Source organism: Amia ocellicauda, unplaced genomic scaffold (genome assembly GCF_036373705.1).
Source record: "Amia ocellicauda isolate fAmiCal2 unplaced genomic scaffold, fAmiCal2.hap1 HAP1_SCAFFOLD_129, whole genome shotgun sequence".
Classification (NCBI taxonomy): domain Eukaryota; kingdom Metazoa; phylum Chordata; class Actinopteri; order Amiiformes; family Amiidae; genus Amia; species Amia ocellicauda.
In genome coordinates, this window is record NW_027102693.1 from 135001 (window position 1) to 155921 (window position 20921).

At 46.9% G+C, this 20921-nt stretch overlaps 4 non-coding genes across 4 annotated transcripts; all 4 read left to right on the plus strand.

The window, feature by feature from the left end:
- The first annotated feature begins 1540 nt into the window (after positions 1-1540).
- trnap-agg (transfer RNA proline (anticodon AGG)) lies at positions 1541-1612 on the plus strand. The gene has a single exon. It is a non-coding gene; the product is annotated as a tRNA-Pro (tRNA).
- A 1092-nt stretch (positions 1613-2704) lies between these two features.
- trnap-agg (transfer RNA proline (anticodon AGG)) lies at positions 2705-2776 on the plus strand. The gene has a single exon. It is a non-coding gene; the product is annotated as a tRNA-Pro (tRNA).
- Positions 2777-3860: 1084 nt separating this feature from the next.
- Positions 3861-3932, plus strand: trnap-agg (transfer RNA proline (anticodon AGG)). Its single transcript has one exon. It is a non-coding gene; the product is annotated as a tRNA-Pro (tRNA).
- A 2827-nt stretch (positions 3933-6759) lies between these two features.
- Positions 6760-6831, plus strand: trnap-agg (transfer RNA proline (anticodon AGG)). The gene has a single exon. It is a non-coding gene; the product is annotated as a tRNA-Pro (tRNA).
- Positions 6832-20921: the final 14090 nt, after the last annotated feature.

A 20921-nucleotide genomic window follows, 5' to 3' on the forward strand; every position in this document is an offset into this window, starting at 1 on the left:
TGTTGGCTGTGTAGCTGATGGGAAATCAGACTGTCATCTGTGTGTTTTGTTTTCTTTAAAGAAAATGTGTATTTTACAAGTTCGTTGTTGTTGTTGAGGAGGAGGAGGACGAAATGTGGTTTGCCGGCTTGTTATGGAGACCTTTGCTGAACGTGTACTCCTGAGCTGCACCAAAGGAGAGGCATTCTTTTCAGTTGTTTGCGGGCCTGCTGAACCATGCTCTCAGTGCTGTCTCACTGGGGATACGGTTACCGTTCTGGAAAGACACTTCAGCGCTACAGTCCATGCTATCAGTCAGTGTGCGTAGGTCTCCCGGTCTGCCCCAAAGCAGTTACGCGCTTGCCCAGCAGAAACTGCGACACCCTCCGTTAACTTGGCTCGTTGGTCTAGGGGTATGATTCTTGCTGAGGGTGTGAGAGGCCCTGGGTTCAACTCCAGGACGAGCCCACTTGGCCCCACTTTGTAGTCACCGAAGTGTTCGTTCGTTTGCTCTTGAAGGCTGGCTTCTGGGTTCCTCTGCACAAGGGAGGGCTATCGACCTCAGATACTGTTGGCTGTATAGCTGATGGGAAATCAGACTGTCATCTGTGTGTTTTGTTTTCTTTAAAGAAAATGTGTTTTTTACAAGTTCGTTGTTGTTGTTGAGGAGGAGGAGGACATGTAGTGTGTTGTTGAGGAGGAGGAGGACGAAATGTGGTTTGCCGGCTTGTTATGGAGACCTTTGCTGAACGTGTACTCCTGAGCTGCACCAAAGGAGAGGCATTCTTTTCAGTTGTTTGCGGGCCTGCTGAACCATGCTCTCAGTGCTGTCTCACTGGGGATACGGTTACCGTTCTGGAAAGACACTTCAGCGCTACAGTCCATGCTATCAGTCAGTGAGCGTAGGTCTCCCGGTCTGCCCCAAAGCAGTTACGCGCTTGCCCAGCAGAAACTGCGACACCCTCCGTTAACTTGGCTCGTTGGTCTAGGGGTATGATTCTCGCTGAGAGTGTGAGAGGCCCTGGGTTCAACTCCAGGACGAGCCCACTTGGCCCCACTTTGCAGTCACCGAAGTGTTTGTTCGTTTGCTCTTGAAGGCTGGCTTCTGGGCTCCTCTGCACAAGGGAGGGCTATCGACCTCAGATACTGTTGCCTGTATAGCTGATGGGAAATCAGACTGTCATCTGCGTGTTTTGTTTTCTTTAAAGAAAATGTGTTTTTTACAAGTTCGTTGTTGTTGTTGTTGTTGAGGAGGAGGAGGAGGACATGTAGTGTGTTGTTGAGGAGGAGGAGGACGAAATGTGGTTTGCCGGCTTGTTATGGAGACCTTTGCTGAACGTGTACTCCTGAGCTGCACCAAAGGAGAGGCATTCTTTTCAGTTGTTTGCGGGCCTGCTGAACCATGCTCTCAGTGCTGTCTCACTGGGGATGGCGTTACCATTCTGGAAAGACACGTCAGCGCTACAGTCCATGCTATCAGTCAGTGAGCGTAGGTCTCCCGGTCTGCCCCAATGCAGTTACGCGCTTGCCCAGCAGAAACTGCGACACGCTCTGTTAACTTGGCTCGTTGGTCTAGGGGTATGATTCTCGCTTAGGGTGCGAGAGGTCCTGGGTTCAACTCCCGGACGAGCCCGCTTGGCCCTGCTTTGCATTCTCTGAAGCATTCGTTTGTTCTCTCTCGATGCTTGGCTTCTGGGCTCCTCTGCACCAGGGAGGTCTTTCAACCTCAGATACTGTTGGCTGTGTAGCTGATGGGAAATCAGACTGTCATCTGTGTGTTTTGTTTTCTTTAAAGAAAATGTGTATTTTACAAGTTCGTTGTTGTTGTTGAGGAGGAGGAGGACATGTAGTATGTTGTTGAGGAGGAGGAGGACGAAATGTGGTTTGCCGGCTTGTTATGGAGACCTTTGCTGAACGTGTACTCCTGAGCTGCACCAAAGGAGAGGCATTCTTTTCAGTTGTTTGCGGGCCTGCTGAACCATGCTCTCAGTGCTGTCTCACTGGGGATGGCGTTACCATTCTGGAAAGACACTTCAGCGCTACAGTCCATGCTATCAGTCAGTGAGCGTAGGTCTCCCGGTCTGCCCCAAAGCAGTTACGCGCTTGCCCAGCAGAAACTGCGACACCCTCCGTTAACTTGGCTTGTTGGTCTAGGGGTATGATTCTTGCTGAGGGTGTGAGAGGCCCTGGGTTCAACTCCAGGACAAGCCCACTTGGCCCCACTTTGCAGTCACCGAAGTGTTTGTTCGTTTGCTCTTGAAGGCTGGCTTCTGGGCTCCTCTGCACAAGGGAGGGCTATCGACCTCAGATACTGTTGCCTGTATAGCTGATGGGAAATCAGACTGTCATCTGCGTGTTTTGTTTTCTTTAAGAAAATGTGTTTTTTACAAGTTCGTTGTTGTTGTTGTTGTTGAGGAGGAGGAGGAGGACATGTAGTGTGTTGTTGAGGAGGAGGAGGACGAAATGTGGTTTGCCGGCTTGTTATGGAGACCTTTGCTGAACGTGTACTCCTGAGCTGCACCAAAGGAGAGGCATTCTTTTCAGTTGTTTGCGGGCCTGCTGAACCATGCTCTCAGTGCTGTCTCACTGGGGATGGCGTTACCATTCTGGAAAGACACGTCAGCGCTACAGTCCATGCTATCAGTCAGTGAGCGTAGGTCTCCCGGTCTGCCCCAATGCAGTTACGCGCTTGCTCAGCAGAAACTGCGACACGCTCCGTTAACTTGGCTCGTTGGTCTAGGGGTATGATTCTCGCTTAGGGTGCGAGAGGTCCTGGGTTCAACTCCCGGACGAGCCCGCTTGGCCCTGCTTTGCATTCTCTGAAGCATTCGTTTGTTCTCTCTTGATGCTTGGCTTCTGGGCTCCTCTGCACCAGGGAGGTCTTTCAACCTCAGATACTGTTGGCTGTGTAGCTGATGGGAAATCAGACTGTCATCTGTGTGTTTTGTTTTCTTTAAAGAAAATGTGTATTTTACAAGTTCGTTGTTGTTGTTGAGGAGGAGGAGGACATGTAGTGTGTTGTTGAGGAGGAGGAGGACGAAATGTGGTTTGCCGGCTTGTTATGGAGACCTTTGCTGAACGTGTACTCCTGAGCTGCACCAAAGGAGAGGCATTCTTTTCAGTTGTTTGCGGGCCTGCTGAACCATGCTCTCAGTGCTGTCTCACTGGGGATGGCGTTACCATTCTGGAAAGACACGTCAGTGCTACAGTCCATGCTATCAGTCAGTGAGCGTAGGTCTCCCGGTCTGCCCCAAAGCAGTTACGCGCTTGCCCAGCAGAAACTGCGACACCCTCCGTTAACTTGGCTCGTTGGTCTAGGGGTATGATTCTTGCTGAGGGTGTGAGAGGCCCTGGGTTCAACTCCAGGACGAGCCCACTTGGCCCCACTTTGCAGTCACCAAAGTGTTTGTTCGTTTGCTCTTGAAGGCTGGCTTCTGGGCTCCTCTGCACAAGGGAGGGCTATCGACCTCAGATACTGTTGCCTGTATAGCTGATGGGAAATCAGACTGTCATCTGTGTGTTTTGTTTTCTTTAAAGAAAATGTGTTTTTTACAAGTTCGTTGTTGTTGTTGAGGAGGAGGAGGACATGTAGTGTGTTGTTGAGGAGGAGGAGGACGAAATGTGGTTTGCCGGCTTGTTATGGAGACCTTTGCTGAACGTGTACTCCTGAGCTGCACCAAAGGAGAGGCATTCTTTTCAGTTGTTTGCGGGCCTGCTGAACCATGCTCTCAGTGCTGTCTCACTGGGGATGGCGTTACCATTCTGGAAAGACACGTCAGCGCTACAGTCCATGCTATCAGTCAGTGAGCGTAGGTCTCCCGGTCTGCCCCAAAGCAGTTACGCGCTTGCCCAGCAGAAACTGCGACACGCTCCGTTAACTTGGCTCGTTGGTCTAGGGGTATGATTCTCGCTTAGGGTGCGAGAGGTCCTGGGTTCAACTCCCGGACGAGCCCGCTTGGCCCTGCTTTGCATTCTCTGAAGCATTCGTTTGTTCTCTCTCGATGCTTGGCTTCTGGGCTCCTCTGCACCAGGGAGGTCTTTCAACCTCAGATACTGTTGGCTGTGTAGCTGATGGGAAATCAGACTGTCATCTGTGTGTTTTGTTTTCTTTAAAGAAAATGTGTATTTTACAAGTTCGTTGTTGTTGTTGAGGAGGAGGAGGACATGTAGTGTGTTGTTGAGGAGGAGGAGGACGAAATGTGGTTTGCCGGCTTGTTATGGAGACCTTTGCTGAACGTGTACTCCTGAGCTGCACCAAAGGAGAGGCATTCTTTTCAGTTGTTTGCGGGCCTGCTGAACCATGCTCTCAGTGCTGTCTCACTGGGGATACGGTTACCGTTCTGGAAAGACACTTCAGCGCTACAGTCCATGCTATCAGTCAGTGAGCGTAGGTCTCCCGGTCTGCCCCAAAGCAGTTACGCGCTTGCCCAGCAGAAACTGCGACACCCTCCGTTAACTTGGCTCGTTGGTCTAGGGGTATGATTCTTGCTGAGGGTGTGAGAGGCCCTGGGTTCAACTCCAGGACAAGCCCACTTGGCCCCACTTTGCAGTCACCGAAGTGTTCGTTCGTTTGCTCTTGAAGGCTGGCTTCTGGGCTCCTCTGCACAAGGGAGGGCTATCGACCTCAGATACTGTTGCCTGTATAACTGATGGGAAATCAGACTGTCATCTGTGTGTTTTGTTTTCTTTAAAGAAAATGTGTTTTTTACAAGTTCGTTGTTGTTGTTGTTGTTGAGGAGGAGGAGGAGGACATGTAGTGTGTTGTTGAGGAGGAGGAGGACGAAATGTGGTTTGCCGGCTTGTTATGGAGACCTTTGCTGAACGTGTACTCCTGAGCTGCACCAAAGGAGAGGCATTCTTTTCAGTTGTTTGCGGGCCTGCTGAACCATGCTCTCAGTGCTGTCTCACTGGGGATACGGTTACCGTTCTGGAAAGACACTTCAGCGCTACAGTCCATGCTATCAGTCAGTGAGCGTAGGTCTCCCGGTCTGCCCCAAAGCAGTTACGCGCTTGCCCAGCAGAAACTGCGACACCCTCCGTTAACTTGGCTCGTTGGTCTAGGGGTATGATTCTTGCTGAGGGTGTGAGGGGCCCTGAGTTCAACTCCTAGACGAGCCCGCTTGGCCCCGCTTTGCATTCTCTGAAGCATTTGTTTGTTCTCTCTCGATGCTTGGCTTCTGGGCTCCTCTGCACCAGGGAGGTCTTTCAACCTCAGATACTGTTGGCTGTGTAGCTGATGGGAAATCAGACTGTCATTTGTGTGTTTTGTTTTCTTTAAAGAAAATGTGTATTTTACAAGTTCGTTGTTGTTGTTGAGGAGGAGGAGGACATGTAGTGTGTTGTTGAGGAGGAGGAGGACGAAATGTGGTTTGCCGGCTTGTTATGGAGACCTTTGCTGAACGTGTACTCCTGAGCTGCACCAAAGGAGAGGCATTCTTTTCAGTTGTTTGCGGGCCTGCTGAACCATGCTCTCAGTGCTGTCTCACTGGGGATACGGTTACCGTTCTGGAAAGACACTTCAGCGCTACAGTCCATGCTATCAGTCAGTGAGCGTAGGTCTCCCGGTCTGCCCCAAAGCAGTTACGCGCTTGCCCAGCAGAAACTGCGACACCCTCCGTTAACTTGGCTCGTTGGTCTAGGGGTATGATTCTTGCTGAGGGTGTGAGAGGCCCTGGGTTCAACTCCTAGACGAGCCCGCTTGGCCCCGCTTTGCATTCTCTGATGCATTTGTTTGTTCTCTCTCGATGCTTGGCTTCTGGGCTCCTCTGCACCAGGGAGGTCTTTCAACCTCAGATACTGTTGGCTGTGTAGCTGATGGGAAATCAGACTGTCATCTGTGTGTTTTGTTTTCTTTAAAGAAAATGTGTATTTTACAAGTTCGTTGTTGTTGTTGAGGAGGAGGAGGACATGTAGTGTGTTGTTGAGGAGGAGGAGGACGAAATGTGGTTTGCCGGCTTGTTATGGAGACCTTTGCTGAACGTGTACTCCTGAGCTGCACCAAAGGAGAGGCATTCTTTTCAGTTGTTTGCGGGCCTGCTGAACCATGCTCTCAGTGCTGTCTCACTGGGGATGGCGTTACCATTCTGGAAAGACACGTCAGTGCTACAGTCCATGCTATCAGTCAGTGAGCGTAGGTCTCCCGGTCTGCCCCAAAGCAGTTACGCGCTTGCCCAGCAGAAACTGCGACACCCTCCGTTAACTTGGCTCGTTGGTCTAGGGGTATGATTCTTGCTGAGGGTGTGAGAGGCCCTGGGTTCAACTCCAGGACGAGCCCACTTGGCCCCACTTTGCAGTCACCAAAGTGTTTGTTCGTTTGCTCTTGAAGGCTGGCTTCTGGGCTCCTCTGCACAAGGGAGGGCTATCGACCTCAGATACTGTTGCCTGTATAGCTGATGGGAAATCAGACTGTCATCTGTGTGTTTTGTTTTCTTTAAAGAAAATGTGTTTTTTACAAGTTCGTTGTTGTTGTTGAGGAGGAGGAGGACATGTAGTGTGTTGTTGAGGAGGAGGAGGACGAAATGTGGTTTGCCGGCTTGTTATGGAGACCTTTGCTGAACGTGTACTCCTGAGCTGCACCAAAGGAGAGGCATTCTTTTCAGTTGTTTGCGGGCCTGCTGAACCATGCTGTCAGTGCTGTCTCACTGGGGATGGCGTTACCATTCTGGAAAGACACGTCAGCGCTACAGTCCATGCTATCAGTCAGTGAGCGTAGGTCTCCCGGTCTGCCCCAAAGCAGTTACGCGCTTGCCCAGCAGAAACTGCGACACGCTCCGTTAACTTGGCTCGTTGGTCTAGGGGTATGATTCTCGCTTAGGGTGCGAGAGGTCCTGGGTTCAACTCCCGGACGAGCCCGCTTGGCCCTGCTTTGCATTCTCTGAAGCATTCGTTTGTTCTCTCTCGATGCTTGGCTTCTGGGCTCCTCTGCACCAGGGAGGTCTTTCAACCTCAGATACTGTTGGCTGTGTAGCTGATGGGAAATCAGACTGTCATCTGTGTGTTTTGTTTTCTTTAAAGAAAATGTGTATTTTACAAGTTCGTTGTTGTTGTTGAGGAGGAGGAGGACATGTAGTGTGTTGTTGAGGAGGAGGAGGACGAAATGTGGTTTGCCGGCTTGTTATGGAGACCTTTGCTGAACGTGTACTCCTGAGCTGCACCAAAGGAGAGGCATTCTTTTCAGTTGTTTGCGGGCCTGCTGAACCATGCTCTCAGTGCTGTCTCACTGGGGATGGCGTTACCGTTCTGGAAAGACACGTCAGCGCTACAGTCCATGCTATCAGTCAGTGAGCGTAGGTCTCCCGGTCTGCCCCAAAGCAGTTACGCGCTTGCCCAGCAGAAACTGCGACACACTCCGTTAACTTGGCTCGTTGGTCTAGGGGTATGATTCTCGCTTAGGGTGTGAGAGGCCCTGGGTTCAACTCCAGGACAAGCCCACTTGGCCCCACTTTGCAGTCACCGAAGTGTTTGTTCGTTTGCTCTTGAAGGCTGGCTTCTGGGCTCCTCTGCACAAGTGAGGGCTATCGACCTCAGATACTGTTGCCTGTATAGCTGATGGGAAATCAGACTGTCATCTGTGTGCTTTGTTTTCTTTAAAGAAAATGTGTTTTTTACAAGTTCGTTGTTGTTGTTGTTGTTGTTGAGGAGGAGGAGGAGGACATGTAGTGTGTTGTTGAGGAGGAGGAGGACGAAATGTGGTTTGCCGGCTTGTTATGGAGACCTTTGCTGAACGTGTACTCCTGAGCTGCACCAAAGCAAGCATCTGATTGACAGTGCTCCGTGATCTGCTGTTATGCTACTATGCTACTGACCATTGGGTGAGCGATAGCAAGCAAGAGAGTTAGATATCGAGAGTCATAGATAGATAGATGGATGGATGGATGGACGGCAAGGCAAGCATCTGATTGACAGTGGTCCGTGATCTGCTGTTATGCTACTATGCTACTGACCATTGGGGGAGCGATAGCAAGCAAGAGAGTTAGATATCGAGAGTCATAGATAGATAGATAGATAGATGGATGGATGGACGGCAAGGCAAGCATTTGATTCACAGTGGTCCATGATCTGATGTCATGCTACTATGCTACTGACCATTGGGGGAGCGATAGCAAGCAAGAGAGTTAGGTATCGAGAGTCATAGATAGATAGATAGATGGATGGAAGGATGGACGGCAAGGCAAGCATCTGATTGACAGTGGTCCGTGATCTGCTGTTATGCTACTATGCTACTGACCATTGGGGGAGCGATAGCAAGCAAGAGAGTTAGATATCGAGAGTCATAGCTAGATAGATAGATAGATGGATGGATGGACGGCAATGTAAGCATCTGATTGACCGTGGTCCGTGATCTGCTGTTATGCTACTATGCTACTGACCATTGGGGGAGCGATAGCAAGCAAGAGAGTTAGATATCGAGAGTCATAGATAGATAGATAGATGGATGGATGGACGGCAAGGCAAGCATCTGATTGACAGTGGTCCATGATATGATGTTATGCTACTATGCTACTGACCATTGGGGGAGCGATAGCAAGCAAGAGAGTTAGATATCGAGAGTCATAGATAGATAGATAGATGGATGGATGGATGGACGGCAGGACAAGCATCTGATTCACAGTGGTCCGTGATCTGCTGTTATGCTACTATGCTACTGACCATTGGGGGAGCGATAGCAAGCAAGAGAGTTAGATATCGAGAGTCATAGCTAGATAGATAGATAGATGGATGGATGGATGGACGGCAAGACAAGCATCTGATTGACAGTGGTCCGTGATCTGCTGTTATGCTACTATGCTACTGACCATTGGGGGAGCGATAGCAAGCAAGAGAGTTAGATATCGAGAGTCATAGATAGATAGATAGATAGATAGATGGATGGATGGACGGCAAGACAAGCATCTGATTGACAGTGGTCCGTGATCTGCTGTTATGCTACTATGCTACTGACCATTGGGGGAGCGATAGCAAGCAAGAGAGTTAGATATCGAGAGTCATAGCTAGATAGATAGATAGATGGATGGATGGACGGCAAGGCAAGCATCTGATTGACAGTGGTCCGTGATATGCTGTTATGCTACTATGCTACTGACCATTGGGGGAGCGATAGCAAGCAAGAGAGTTAGATATCGAGAGTCATAGATAGATAGATAGATAGATAGATGGATGGATGGACGGCAAGGCAAGCATCTGATTGACCGTAGTCCGTGATATGCTGTTATGCTCCTATGCTACTGACCATTGGGGGAGCGATAGCAAGCAAGAGAGTTAGATATCGAGAGTCATAGATAGATAGATAGATGGATGGATGGACGGCAAGGCAAGCATCTGATTGACAGTGGTCCGTGATCTGCTGTTATGCTACTATGCTACTGACCATTGGGGGAGCGATAGCAAGCAAGAGAGTTAGATATCGAGAGTCATAGCTAGATAGATAGCTAGATGGATGGATGGACGGCAAGACAAGCATCTGATTGACAGTGGTCCGTGATCTGCTGTTATGCTACTATGCTACTGACCATTGGGGGAGCGATAGCAAGCAAGAGAGTTAGATATCGAGAGTCATAGCTAGATAGATAGATAGATGGATGGATGGACGGCAAGGTAAGCATCTGATTGACCGTGGTCCGTGATCTGCTGTTATGCTACTATGCTTCTGAACATTGAGGGAGCGATAGCAAGCAAGAGAGTTAGATATCGAGAGTCATAGATAGATAGATAGATGGATGGATGGACGGCAAGGCAAGCATCTGATTGACCGTGGTCCATGATCTGCTGTTATGCTACTATGCTACTGACCATTGGGGGAGCGGTAGCAAGCAAGAGAGTTAGATTTCGAGAGTCATAGATACATAGATAGATGGATGAATGGATGGATGGACGGCAAGGCAAGCATCTGATTGACAGTGGTCCGTGATCTGCTGTTATGCTACTATGCTACTGACCATTGGGGGAGTGATAGCAAGCAAGATATTTAGATATCAAGAGTCATAGATAGATAGATAGATAGATAGATGGATGGATGGACGGCAAGACAAGCATCTGATTGACAGTGGTCCGTGATCTGCTGTTATGCTACTATGCTACTGACCATTGGGGGAGCGATAGCAAGCAAGAGAGTTAGATATCGAGAGTCATAGCTAGATAGATAGATAGATGGATGGATGGACGGCAAGGCAATTATCTGATTGACAGTGGTCCGTGATATGCTGTTATGCTCCTATGCTACTGACCATTGGGGGAGCGATAGCATGCAAGAGAGTTAGATTTCGAGAGTTATAGCTAGATAGATAGATAGATGGATGGATGGACGGCAAGGTAAGCATCTGATTGACCGTGGTCCGTGATCTGCTGTTATGCTACTATGCTACTGACCATTGGGGGAGCGATAGCAAGCAAGAGAGTTAGATATCGAGAGTCATAGATAGATAGATAGATGGATGGATGGACGGCAAGGCAAGCATCTGATTGACAGTGGTCCATGATATGATGTTATGCAACTATGCTACTGACCATTGGGGGAGCGATAGCAAGCAAGAGAGTTAGATATCGAGAGTCATAGATAGATAGATAGATGGATGGATGGACGGCAAGGCAAGCATCTGATTGACAGTGGTCCATGATATGATGTTATGCTACTATGCTACTGACCATTGGGGGAGCGATAGCAAGCAAGAGAGTTAGATATCGAGAGTCATAGATAGATAGATAGATGGATGGATGGATGGACGGCAAGGCAAGCATCTGATTGATAGTGGTCCGTGATCTGCTGTTATGCTACTATGCTACTGACCATTGGGGGAGCGATAGCAAGCAAGAGAGTTAGATATCGAGAGTCATAGATAGATAGCTAGCTAGATAAAGAGATGGATGGATGGCAAGGCAAGCATCTGATTGACAGTGGTCCGTGATCTGCTGTTATGCTACTATGCTACTGACCATTGGGGGAGCGATAGCAAGCAAGAGAGTTAGATATCGAGAGTCATAGATAGATAGATAGATGGATGGATGGATGGACGGCAAGGCAAGCATCTGATTGATAGTGGTCCGTGATCTGCTGTTATGCTACTATGCTACTGACCATTGGGGGAGCGATAGCAAGCAAGAGAGTTAGATATCGAGAGTCATAGATAGATAGATAGATGGATGGATGGACGGCAAGGCAAGCATCTGATTGACAGTGGTCCGTGATCTGCTGTTATGCTACTATGCTACTGACCATTGGGGGAGCGATAGCAAGCAAGAGAGTTAGATATCGAGAGTCATAGCTAGATAGATAGCTAGATGGATTGATGGACGGCAAGACAAGCATCTGATTGACAGTGGTTTATGATCTGTTGTTATGCTACTATGCTACTGACCATTGGGGGAGCGATAGCAAGCAAGAGAGTTAGATTTCGAGAGTCATAGCTAGATAGATAGATAGATGGATGGATGGACGGCAAGGTAAGCATCTGATTGACCGTGGTCCGTGATCTGCTGTTATGCTACTATGCTACTGACCATTGGGGGAGCGATAGCAAGCAGGAGAGTTAGATATCGAGAGTCATAGATAGATAGATAGATGGATGGATGGACGGCAAGGCAAGCATCTGATTGACAGTGGTCCATGATATGATGTTATGCAACTATGCTACTGACCATTGGGGGAGCGATAGCAAGCAAGAGAGTTAGATATCGAGAGTCATAGATAGATAGATAGATGGATGGATGGACGGCAAGGCAAGCATCTGATTGACAGTGGTCCATGATATGATGTTATGCTACTATGCTACTGACCATTGGGGGAGCGATAGCAAGCAAGAGAGTTAGATATCGAGAGTCATAGATAGATAGATAGATGGATGGATGGATGGACGGCAAGGCAAGCATCTGATTGACAGTGGTCCGTGATCTGCTGTTATGCTACTATGCTACTGACCATTGGGGGAGCGATAGCAAGCAAGAGAGTTAGATATCGAGAGTCATAGATAGATAGCTAGCTAGATAAATAGATGGATGGATGGCAAGGCAAGCATCTGATTGACAGTGGTCCGTGATCTGCTGTTATGCTACTATGCTACTGACCATTGGGGGAGCGATAGCAAGCAAGAGAGTTAGATATCGAGAGTCATAGATAGATAGATAGATAGTTGGATGGATGGACGGCAAGGCAAGCATCTGATTCACAGTGGTCCGTGATCTGCTGTTATGCTACTATGCTACTGACCATTGGGGGAGCGATAGCAAGCAAGAGAGTTAGATATCGAGAGTCATAGAAAGATAGATAGATGGATGGATGGCAAGGCTAGCATCTGATTGACAGTGGTCCGTGATCTGCTGTTATGCTACTATGCTACTGACCATTGGGGGAGCGATAGCCAGCAAGAGAGTTAGATATCGAGAGTCATAGATAGATAGATAGATAGATAGATAGATAGATAGATAGATAGATAGATAGATAGATAGATGGATGGATGGATGGACGGCAAGGCAAGCATCTGATTGACAGTGGTCCGTGATCTGCTGTTATGCTACTATGCTACTGACCATTGGGGGAGCGATAGCCAGCAAGAGAGTTAGATATCGAGAGTCATAGATAGATAGATAGATAGATAGATAGATAGATAGATAGATAGATAGATAGATAGATAGATAGATAGATGGATGGACGGCAAGGCAAGCATCTGATTGACAGTGGTCCGTGATCTACTATTATGCTACAATGCTACTGACCATTGGGGGAGCAATAGCAAGCAAGAGAGTTAGATATCGAGAGTCATAGATAGATAGATAGATAGATAGATAGATAGATAGATAGATAGATAGATAGATAGATAGATAGATGGATGGATGGCAAGGCAAGCATCTGATTGACAGTGGTCCGTGATCTACTATTATGCTACAATGCTACTGACCATTGGGGGAGCAATAGCAAGCAAGAGAGTTAGATATCGAGAGTCATAGATAGATAGATAGATAGATGGATGGATGGATGGACGGCAAGTCAAGCATCTGATTGACAGTGGTCCGTGATCTGCTGTTATGCTACAATGCTACTGACCATTGGGGGAGCGATAGCAAGCAAGAGAGTTAGATATCGAGAGTCATAGATAGATAGATAGATAGATGGATGGATGGATGGATGGACGGCAAGGCAACCACCTGATTGACAGTGGTCCGTGATCTGCTGTTATGCTACTGTGCTACTGACCATTGGGGGAGCGATAGCAAGCAAGAGAGTTAGATATCGAGAGTCATAGATAGATAGATAGATGGATGGATGGATGGACGGCAAGGCAAGCATCTGATTGAAAGTGGTCCGTGATCTGATGTTATGCTACTATGCTACTGACCATTGGGGGAGCGATAGCAAGCAAGAGAGTTAGATATCGAGAGTCATAGATAGATAGATAGATAGTTGGATGGATGGACGGCAAGGCAAGCATCTGATTCACAGTGGTCCGTGATCTGCTGTTATGCTACTATGCTACTGACCATTGGGGGAGCGATAGCAAGCAAGAGAGTTAGATATCGAGAGTCATAGATAGATAGCTAGCTAGATAAATAGATGGATGGATGGAAAGGCAAGCATCTGATTGACAGTGGTCCGTGATCTGCTGTTATGCTACTATGCTACTGACCATTGGGGGAGCGATAGCAAGCAAGAGAGTTAGATATCGAGAGTCATAGATAGATAGATAGATAGTTGGATGGATGGACGGCAAGGCAAGCATCTGATTCACAGTGGTCCGTGATCTGCTGTTATGCTACTATGCTACTGACCATTGGGGGAGCGATAGCAAGCAAGAGAGTTAGATATCGAGAGTCATAGAAAGATAGATAGATGGATGGATGGCAAGGCTAGCATCTGATTGACAGTGGTCCGTGATCTGCTGTTATGCTACTATGCTACTGACCATTGGGGGAGCGATAGCCAGCAAGAGAGTTAGATATCGAGAGTCATAGATAGATAGATAGATAGATAGATAGATAGATAGATAGATAGATAGATAGATAGATGGATGGATGGATGGACGGCAAGGCAAGCATCTGATTGACAGTGGTCCGTGATCTGCTGTTATGCTACTATGCTACTGACCATTGGGGGAGCGATAGCCAGCAAGAGAGTTAGATATCGAGAGTCATAGATAGATAGATAGATAGATAGATAGATAGATAGATAGATAGATAGATAGATAGATAGATAGATGGATGGACGGCAAGGCAAGCATCTGATTGACAGTGGTCCGTGATCTACTATTATGCTACAATGCTACTGACCATTGGGGGAGCAATAGCAAGCAAGAGATTTAGATATCGAGAGTCATAGATAGATAGATAGATAGATGGATGGATGGATGGACGGCAAGTCAAGCATCTGATTGACAGTGGTCCGTGATCTGCTGTTATGCTACAATGCTACTGACCATTGGGGGAGCGATAGCAAGCAAGAGAGTTAGATATCGAGAGTCATAGATAGATAGATAGATAGATGGATGGATGGATGGATGGACGGCAAGGCAACCACCTGATTGACAGTGGTCCGTGATCTGCTGTTATGCTACTGTGCTACTGACCATTGGGGGAGCGATAGCAAGCAAGAGAGTTAGATATCGAGAGTCATAGATAGATAGATAGATGGATGGATGGATGGACGGCAAGGCAAGCATCTGATTGAAAGTGGTCCGTGATCTGATGTTATGCTACTATGCTACTGACCATTGGGGGAGCGATAGCAAGCAAGAGAGTTAGATATCGAGAGTCATAGATAGATAGATAGATAGATAGTTGGATGGATGGACGGCAAGGCAAGCATCTGATTCACAGTGGTCCGTGATCTGCTGTTATGCTACTATGCTACTGACCATTGGGGGAGCGATAGCAAGCAAGAGAGTTAGATATCGAGAGTCATAGATAGATAGCTAGCTAGATAAATAGATGGATGGATGGAAAGGCAAGCATCTGATTGACAGTGGTCCGTGATCTGCTGTTATGCTACTATGCTACTGACCATTGGGGGAGCGATAGCAAGCAAGAGAGTTAGATATCGAGAGTCATAGATAGATAGATAGATAGTTGGATGGATGGACGGCAAGGCAAGCATCTGATTCACAGTGGTCCGTGATCTGCTGTTATGCTACTATGCTACTGACCATTGGGGGAGCGATAGCAAGCAAGAGAGTTAGATATCGAGAGTCATAGAAAGATAGATAGATGGATGGATGGCAAGGCTAGCATCTGATTGACAGTGGTCCGTGATCTGCTGTTATGCTACTATGCTACTGACCATTGGGGGAGCGATAGCCAGCAAGAGAGTTAGATATCGAGAGTCATAGATAGATAGATAGATAGATAGATAGATAGATAGATAGATAGATAGATAGATAGATGGATGGATGGATGGACGGCAAGGCAAGCATCTGATTGACAGTGGTCCGTGATCTGCTGTTATGCTACTATGCTACTGACCATTGGGGGAGCGATAGCCAGCAAGAGAGTTAGATATCGAGAGTCATAGATAGATAGATAGATAGATAGATAGATAGATAGATAGATAGATAGATAGATGGATGGACGGCAAGGCAAGCATCTGATTGACAGTGGTCCGTGATCTACTATTATGCTACAATGCTACTGACCATTGGGGGAGCAATAGCAAGCAAGAGATTTAGATATCGAGAGTCATAGATAGATAGATAGATAGATGGATGGATGGATGGACGGCAAGTCAAGCATCTGATTGACAGTGGTCCGTGATCTGCTGTTATGCTACAATGCTACTGACCATTGGGGGAGCGATAGCAAGCAAGAGAGTTAGATATCGAGAGTCATAGATAGATAGATAGATAGATGGATGGATGGATGGATGGACGGCAAGGCAACCACCTGATTGACAGTGGTCCGTGATCTGCTGTTATGCTACTGTGCTACTGACCATTGGGGGAGCGATAGCAAGCAAGAGAGTTAGATATCGAGAGTCATAGATAGATAGATAGATGGATGGATGGATGGACGGCAAGGCAAGCATCTGATTGAAAGTGGTCCGTGATCTGATGTTATGCTACTATGCTACTGACCATTGGGGGAGCGATAGCAAGCAAGAGAGTTAGATATCGAGAGTCATAGATAGATAGATAGATAGATAGTTGGATGGATGGACGGCAAGGCAAGCATCTGATTCACAGTGGTCCGTGATCTGCTGTTATGCTACTATGCTACTGACCATTGGGGGAGCGATAGCAAGCAAGAGAGTTAGATATCGAGAGTCATAGATAGATAGCTAGCTAGATAAATAGATGGATGGATGGAAAGGCAAGCATCTGATTGACAGTGGTCCGTGATCTGCTGTTATGCTACTATGCTACTGACCATTGGGGGAGCGATAGCAAGCAAGAGAGTTAGATATCGAGAGTCATAGATAGATAGATAGATAGTTGGATGGATGGACGGCAAGGCAAGCATCTGATTCACAGTGGTCCGTGATCTGCTGTTATGCTACTATGCTACTGACCATTGGGGGAGCGATAGCAAGCAAGAGAGTTAGATATCGAGAGTCATAGAAAGATAGATAGATGGATGGATGGCAAGGCTAGCATCTGATTGACAGTGGTCCGTGATCTGCTGTTATGCTACTATGCTACTGACCATTGGGGGAGCGATAGCCAGCAAGAGAGTTAGATATCGAGAGTCATAGATAGATAGATAGATAGATAGATAGATAGATAGATAGATAGATGGATGGATGGATGGATGGACGGCAAGGCAAGCATCTGATTGACAGTGGTCCGTGATCTGCTGTTATGCTACTATGCTACTGACCATTGGGGGAGCGATAGCCAGCAAGAGAGTTAGATATCGAGAGTCATAGATAGATAGATAGATAGATAGATAGATAGATAGATAGATAGATAGATGGATGGACGGCAAGGCAAGCATCTGATTGACAGTGGTCCGTGATCTACTATTATGCTACAATGCTACTGACCATTGGGGGAGCAATAGCAAGCAAGAGATTTAGATATCGAGAGTCATAGATAGATAGATAGATAGATGGATGGATGGATGGACGGCAAGTCAAGCATCTGATTGACAGTGGTCCGTGATCTGCTGTTATGCTACAATGCTACTGACCATTGGGGGAGCGATAGCAAGCAAGAGAGTTAGATATCGAGAGTCATAGATAGATAGATAGATAGATGGATGGATGGATGGATGGACGGCAAGGCAACCACCTGATTGACAGTGGTCCGTGATCTGCTGTTATGCTACTGTGCTACTGACCATTGGGGGAGCGATAGCAAGCAAGAGAGTTAGATATCGAGAGTCATAGATAGATAGATAGATGGATGGATGGATGGACGGCAAGGCAAGCATCTGATTGAAAGTGGTCCGTGATCTGATGTTATGCTACTATGCTACTGACCATTGGGGGAGCGATAGCAAGCAAGAGAGTTAGATATCGAGAGTCATAGATAGATAGATAGATAGTTGGATGGATGGACGGCAAGGCAAGCATCTGATTCACAGTGGTCCGTGATCTGCTGTTATGCTACTATGCTACTGACCATTGGGGGAGCGATAGCAAGCAAGAGAGTTAGATATCGAGAGTCATAGATAGATAGCTAGCTAGATAAATAGATGGATGGACGGCAAGGCAAGCATCTGATTGACAGTGGTCCGTGATCTGCTGTTATGCTACGATGCTACTGACCATTGGGGGAGCGATAGCAAGCAAGAGAGTTAGATATCGAGAGTCATAGATAGATAGATAGATAGTTGGATGGATGGACGGCAAGGCAAGCATCTGATTCACAGTGGTCCGTGATCTGCTGTTATGCTACTATGCTACTGACCATTGGGGGAGCGATAGCAAGCAAGAGAGTTAGATATCGAGAGTCATAGATAGATAGATAGATGGATGGATGGCAAGGCTAGCATCTGATTGACATTGGTCCGTGATCTGCTGTTATGCTACTATGCTACTGACCATTGGGGGAGCGATAGCCAGCAAGAGAGTTAGATATCGAGAGTCATAGATAGATAGATAGATAGATAGATAGATAGATAGATAGATAGATAGATAGATAGATAGATGGATGGACGGCAAGGCAAGCATCTGATTGACAGTGGTCCGTGATCTACTATTATGCTACAATGCTACTGACCATTGGGGGAGCAATAGCAAGCAAGAGAGTTAGATATCGAGAGTCATAGATAGATAGATAGATAGATAGATAGATAGATAGATAGATAGATAGATAGATAGATAGATAGATGGATGGATGGCAAGGCAAGCATCTGATTGACAGTGGTCCGTGATCTACTATTATGCTACAATGCTACTGACCATTGGGGGAGCAATAGCAAGCAAGAGAGTTAGATATCGAGAGTCATAGATAGATAGATAGATAGATGGATGGATGGATGGACGGCAAGTCAAGCATCTGATTGACAGTGGTCCGTGATCTGCTGTTATGCTACAATGCTACTGACCATTGGGGGAGCGATAGCAAGCAAGAGAGTTAGATATCGAGAGTCATAGATAGATAGATAGATAGATGGATGGATGGATGGATGGACGGCAAGGCAACCACCTGATTGACAGTGGTCCGTGATCTGCTGTTATGCTACTGTGCTACTGACCATTGGGGGAGCGATAGCAAGCAAGAGAGTTAGATATCGAGAGTCATAGATAGATAGATAGATGGATGGATGGATGGACGGCAAGGCAAGCATCTGATTGAAAGTGGTCCGTGATCTGATGTTATGCTACTATGCTACTGACCATTGGGGGAGCGATAGCAAGCAAGAGAGTTAGATATCGAGAGTCATAGATAGATAGATAGATAGTTGGATGGATGGACGGCAAGGCAAGCATCTGATTCACAGTGGTCCGTGATCTGCTGTTATGCTACTATGCTACTGACCATTGGGGGAGCGATAGCAAGCAAGAGAGTTAGATATCGAGAGTCATAGATAGATAGCTAGCTAGATAAATAGATGGATGGATGGAAAGGCAAGCATCTGATTGACAGTGGTCCGTGATCTGCTGTTATGCTACTATGCTACTGACCATTGGGGGAGCGATAGCAAGCAAGAGAGTTAGATATCGAGAGTCATAGATAGATAGATAGATAGTTGGATGGATGGACGGCAAGGCAAGCATCTGATTCACAGTGGTCCGTGATCTGCTGTTATGCTACTATGCTACTGACCATTGGGGGAGCGATAGCAAGCAAGAGAGTTAGATATCGAGAGTCATAGAAAGATAGATAGATGGATGGATGGCAAGGCTAGCATCTGATTGACAGTGGTCCGTGATCTGCTGTTATGCTACTATGCTACTGACCATTGGGGGAGCGATAGCCAGCAAGAGAGTTAGATATCGAGAGTCATAGATAGATAGATAGATAGATAGATAGATAGATAGATAGATGGATGGATGGATGGACGGCAAGGCAAGCATCTGATTGACAGTGGTCCGTGATCTGCTGTTATGCTACTATGCTACTGACCATTGGGGGAGCGATAGCCAGCAAGAGAGTTAGATATCGAGAGTCATAGATAGATAGATAGATAGATAGATAGATAGATAGATAGATAGATAGATAGATAGATGGATGGACGGCAAGGCAAGCATCTGATTGACAGTGGTCCGTGATCTACTATTATGCTACAATGCTACTGACCATTGGGGGAGCAATAGCAAGCAAGAGATTTAGATATCGAGAGTCATAGATAGATAGATAGATAGATGGATGGATGGATGGACGGCAAGTCAAGCATCTGATTGACAGTGGTCCGTGATCTGCTGTTATGCTACAATGCTACTGACCATTGGGGGAGCGATAGCAAGCAAGAGAGTTAGATATCGAGAGTCATAGATAGATAGATAGATAGATGGATGGATGGATGGATGGACGGCAAGGCAACCACCTGATTGACAGTGGTCCGTGATCTGCTGTTATGCTACTGTGCTACTGACCATTGGGGGAGCGATAGCAAGCAAGAGAGTTAGATATCGAGAGTCATAGATAGATAGATAGATGGATGGATGGATGGACGGCAAGGCAAGCATCTGATTGAAAGTGGTCCGTGATCTGATGTTATGCTACTATGCTACTGACCATTGGGGGAGCGATAGCAAGCAAGAGAGTTAGATATCGAGAGTCATAGATAGATAGATAGATAGTTGGATGGATGGACGGCAAGGCAAGCATCTGATTCACAGTGGTCCGTGATCTGCTGTTATGCTACTATGCTACTGACCATTGGGGGAGCGATAGCAAGCAAGAGAGTTAGATATCGAGAGTCATAGATAGATAGCTAGCTAGATAAATAGATGGATGGACGGCAAGGCAAGCATCTGATTGACAGTGGTCCGTGATCTGCTGTTATGCTACGATGCTACTGACCATTGGGGGAGCGATAGCAAGCAAGAGAGTTAGATATCGAGAGTCATAGATAGATAGATAGATAGTTGGATGGATGGACGGCAAGGCAAGCATCTGATTCACAGTGGTCCGTGATCTGCTGTTATGCTACTATGCTACTGACCATTGGGGGAGCGATAGCAAGCAAGAGAGTTAGATATCGAGAGTCATAGATAGATAGATAGATGGATGGATGGCAAGGCTAGCATCTGATTGACATTGGTCCGTGATCTGCTGTTATGCTACTATGCTACTGACCATTGGGGGAGCGATAGCCAGCAAGAGAGTTAGATATCGAGAGTCATAGATAGATAGATAGATAGATAGATAGATAGATAGATAGATAGATAGATGGATGGATGGACGGCAAGGCAAGCATCTGATTGACAGTGGTCCGTGATCTACTATTATGCTACAATGCTACTGACCATTGGGGTTGCGATAGCAAGCAAGAGAGTTAGATATCGAGAGTCATAGATAGATAGATAGATGGATGGATGGATGGACGGCAAGGCAAGCATCTGATTGAAAGTGGTC